The 4,802-nt window shown below is 50.6% G+C and overlaps 1 pseudogene; it reads right to left on the bottom strand.

Annotated features, from left to right (window-relative positions):
• Nucleotides 1–4,403: 4,403 nt before the first annotated feature.
• Nucleotides 4,404–4,522, bottom strand: LOC134930067 (5S ribosomal RNA; annotated as a pseudogene).
• Between the last annotated feature and the right edge of the window lie 280 nt (nt 4,523–4,802).

Genomic DNA, 4,802 nt, shown 5'->3' with positions numbered 1-4,802 from the left:
GGTAAACTATAGAGAAAGGGTGTGGTCTTTTGAGAGAACAAAAGACAGAAGCAACTATTTATCTTTTCCAGGGCACGCTTGTGAAAATGATAATATGAGTAAATTTAAAATGTAACTTTTATTGAAATAAACTTAAAAATAAGGGGAGCAGACACTAATATATGCTCATAAATGCACAAATGCTAAGATTCTAGGTGAAAAAAGTATAGGTGGGCGAAAAATATGTACCGTATATACTCGAGTATAAGTCGACCCGAATATGAGCCGAGGCACCTAATTTTACCACAAAAACCTGGGAAAACTTATTGACTCGAGTATAAGCCTAGGGTGGGAAATGCAGCCCTACCCGTACACAGACCTCATAGTGCCAGATATGCCCCACAGTGCCAGATATGCCCCACAGTGCCAGATGTGCCAGATATGCCCCACAGTGTCAGATGTGCCAGATATGCCCCACAGTGCCAGATGTGCCCCACAGTGCCAGATATGCCCCACAGTGTCAGATGTGCCAGATATGCCCCACAGTGCCAGATGTGCGCCACAGTGCCAGATATGCCCCACAGTGCCAGATGTGCCCCACAGTGCCAGATATGCCCCACAGTGCCAGATGTGCCAGATATGCCCCACAGTGCCAGATGTGCCAGATATGCCCCACAGTGCCAGATGTGCCAGATATGCCCCACAGTGCCAGATGTGCCCCACAGTGCCAGATATGCCCCACAGTGCCAGGTGTGCCAGATATGCCCCACAGTGCCAGATGTGCCCCACAGTGCCAGATATGCCCCACAGTGCCAGATGTGCCAGATATGCCCCACCAGTGGCGTAAGTTTGTCCCAGTCGCCCGGAGGCATGATAAATGTTAGTGCCCCCTACATATACACACACATACCATATGTAGCTTTCCGGAACTCAGGGTGAACAGTAGCAGCGTGCTCAGGTACCTTTCCCAATAGTAATATAGATACACATAGAAAGTGGATGCACTCCAAGTCAGTCATTACAATAAAACAAACACCAGCATACCTTTAAAGTAAACCTACAGTGCTCCCTCACCCGCCAGCGGGTCTCGATGGAGATGCTTTGGCGCAGCGGTGTGCCGATATAATTAGTGTTCACTCTAGGATTTTTTTAGGGCAGGGCGCTGATCACGGGGAGGGCACATTTTTCATTCAGGAGGGCACATTTTTAAGTTAGATAGGTAAACTTAGGTACATACTATAATCCTACAGGCTAAAGCACGGACAGTGCGCGGGGGCGATGTTTCGTGGGGAAGGGGCGTGGCCACATAATAGTGGCAATTCACATTACACCACACAGTAGTGCACCTAATAGACATTGCACCAGGTAGAACATTCTATACACACTGCGCCAGGTAGAGAGCACTGAGGCACACTGCACCAGGTAGAGAGCACTGAGGCACACTGCACCAGGTAGAGAGCACTGAGGCACACTGCACCAGGTAGAGAGCACTGAGGCACATTGCACCAGGTAGAGAGCACTGAGGCACACTGCACCAGGTAGAGAGCACTGAGACACATTGCACCAGGTAGAGAGCACTGAGACACATTGCACCATGTAGAGAGCACTGAGGCACACTGCACCAGGTAGAGAGCACTGAGACACACTGCACGAGGTAGAGAGCACTGAGACACATTGCACCAGGTAGAGAGCACTGAGATTAAAGTTTACAACTGTAGCACTTACAAGGTAAATTTAGCCCAGAACACAGAGGGGGAGCGCGGATCACCGCCACACTTGCGGAGCTGCATTAAAGATGGCGACCTGTTGATCCTCCCTGGCGTCTCCGAGTCCTTTTAAACATTCATACAGAGGAGGGCTGGGTTTGCCTCGGCGGGAGAGGCAAACCCAGCCCTCCTGTCACACCAGATCATGAGCAGACCTATAATCTGCTCGCAGAGGAGGGGAGATGCTGTCAGTCACTGTGTCAGCGCAAGGCTGAGACAGCGGCGGCTGACAGCTACGGCGGGGCGGGCCGCGGGGGACTCTCATGTGCTTACCCGGCCCGGCGGCGCACGGCTGGGTCCGGCGGCATGGCGAGGTTCGGCGGGCTGCAAACGGCGGGGCGGCAGGGCGCACAAAAACGGGCCGGGGCGGGATTCAGCTGTCTAAAAAAGGGGCAGGGCGCAGCGCCCTGCGAAAGACACCTAGCGTGAACACTAGATATATATAAAAAAAAAACACAAACGCCTCATTCACTTAAGAACACACGCTGCTTTCACTTAAAAACACACATGCCTCTTCCACACACACACACATACACACACACACACACACACACACACACACACACACACACATCTCCTTCACTTAAAAACACACACACGCCGCATTCACACACACACACACACACACACACACATGCCTCCACTTAAAAACACACACGCCGCATTCACTTACACACATGCCTCTCACACACACACACATGCCTCTCACACACTCACATTCAGAAACAGACACCCCTCCATATATTTGTAAGGTAGCGTGTAGCCAGACCAGGTGTGTGCCACCTTTAATCTTTGCCTCTCACACACATACCTCTCACACACACACACACACACACACACACACACACACACACACACACCTCTCACACACATGCCACTCACTTACAAACACACACATGCCTCTCACACACATGCCACTCACACACACACACCTCTCACACACATGCCACTCACTTACACACACACACACACACCTCTCACACACATGCCACTCACTTACACACACACACACACACACACACACACACACACACACACACACACACCTCTCACACACATGCCACTCACTTACACACACACACACACATGCCTCTCACACACATGCCACTCACTTACACACACACATGCCTCTCACGCACATGCCACTAACTTACACACACACACACACATGCCTCTCTCACACACACACACACACACACACACACACACACACACACATGCCTCTCACACACATACCTCTTTTACTTGAACACACAACTTTCCTTAAAAACACACACACACACACACACACACACACCTCACTTAAAAACATGCACACACAAAAAACAGTGCTTCCAACATTTATTAAAGCCCCTCCAGCACCCCCAACTACACCTCTCCCCCACCCCCCACACAGTGCCTACCTTTGGCTACCATCAGACTGACAGAGGAGTAGAGAGCTTCTCCGGGCTGGCTTGCTTAACTGGCAGGGCCCGGGAGGAGCTGCGCTCTGGAGCTCCCCCTAGCTGCAGCCAGTGCCAGTGTATACACAGGAGGCAGCTTCAGTGTCACTAACACAGCTCCTCCATCTGCAATAGCAGCGAGCGATCGTCAGGCAGGGGAGGAGATGTGCCCCCTTGTGGCCAGGAGCCCGGCGGCAGCCGACTCCACTACCTCCCACAGTTCCGCCACTGTGCCCCACAGTGCCAGATGTGCCCCACAGTGCCAGATGTGCCCCACAGTGCCAGATGTGCCCCACAGTGCCAGGTGTGCCAGATATGCCCCACAGTGCCAGGTGTGCCAAATATGCCCCACAGTGCCAGGTGTGCCAGATATGCCCCACAGTGCCAGGTGTGCCAGATATGCCCCACAGTGCCAGGTGTGCCAGATATGCCCCACAGTGCCAGATATGCCCCACAGTGCTAGATACTTACCCTCCGTCGCTCCCGCGCTGTCTTCTGAAGGAGGGACACGGAGGGCACAGCGCGCGGCTCTCCTGTGTCCCTCCTGCGTCTCCGGTGGCATCGGCGTGTGTTAAAGGAAGTGCCGGTTCGTGCACTTCCTTTAACACACACACGCCGCTGCCGCCGGAGATGCAGGAGGGACACAGGAGAGCCGCGCGCTGCGCTCTCCGTGTCCCTCCTAACGCTGACTCGAGTGTAAGCCAAGGTGGCTTTTTCAGCACAAAAAAAAGTGCTGAAAAAGTTGTCTTATACTCGAGTATATACGGTATGTTTTCCCTTGTTAAGTAAAATACATATGTGTCCCTGTATCGGGAAATACTTATGGGAATTGAGTCACTCACAGGGGCTCAGTGTGGTCTAATGTTCCAATGTGGTCTGTGATCTCTAATGTGTCTGAGGGTCACAGAATGTGATGTGGTACCTAGTATTCCCTGGTGGTCACCCATCCAGGTACTGACCAGGCCCTGCAGTGCATAGCTTCCAAGATCAGACAAGGTTGGGCATACCCAGTGCGGTCTGACTGTAGGTAAATTAATTCTAATGCATACCACCAATCTGAGCACACCAACACATATAGGGCTTGCGTGTAAATTATACTGAGGTACATGTCAGTGCACTATTGTTCCGTAAAGATTTTTATTTCAATATGTAATCAGATCTATAGTCTGTGCATTGTCCGTGGCTCACAAAATTAAATTTGTGTGAGAGAATAAAATACCTACGGTACCTAGTATTCCCTGGTGGTCTCCCATCCAGGTACTGACCAGGCCCTGCAATGCATAGCTTCCAAAATCAGACGAGGTTGGGCATACCCAGTGTGGTCTGACCGTAGGTAATTTAATTTCTGACACACACACTCAATTTGGACACACAGACTCCTGTAAGACTTTGTGTATAAAAATTTGAACTGATGTATACCTAAATTTTATACCCGTAAAAGAGCAAAAGTAATAGAAGATGTTACTGAGTGGCATAAATCTCAGAATGTATTTTAGGTATAGATGTCTTATAATAAATTTCTGAAAAGAGGGAGCCAGGTGTGGGTTTCTTAGCACTTCTGCTGTTCAGTCATCTGTCTCAACATCGAATGACAGAATGAGAGAGTGATCAGAGA

The sequence above is a fragment of the Pseudophryne corroboree genome, chromosome 5, assembly GCF_028390025.1.
Source record: "Pseudophryne corroboree isolate aPseCor3 chromosome 5, aPseCor3.hap2, whole genome shotgun sequence".
In the NCBI taxonomy this organism is placed as follows: domain Eukaryota; kingdom Metazoa; phylum Chordata; class Amphibia; order Anura; family Myobatrachidae; genus Pseudophryne; species Pseudophryne corroboree.
The sequence above is the reverse complement of the archived record's forward strand: the minus strand, read 5'-3'. Positions and strand labels throughout refer to the sequence as shown.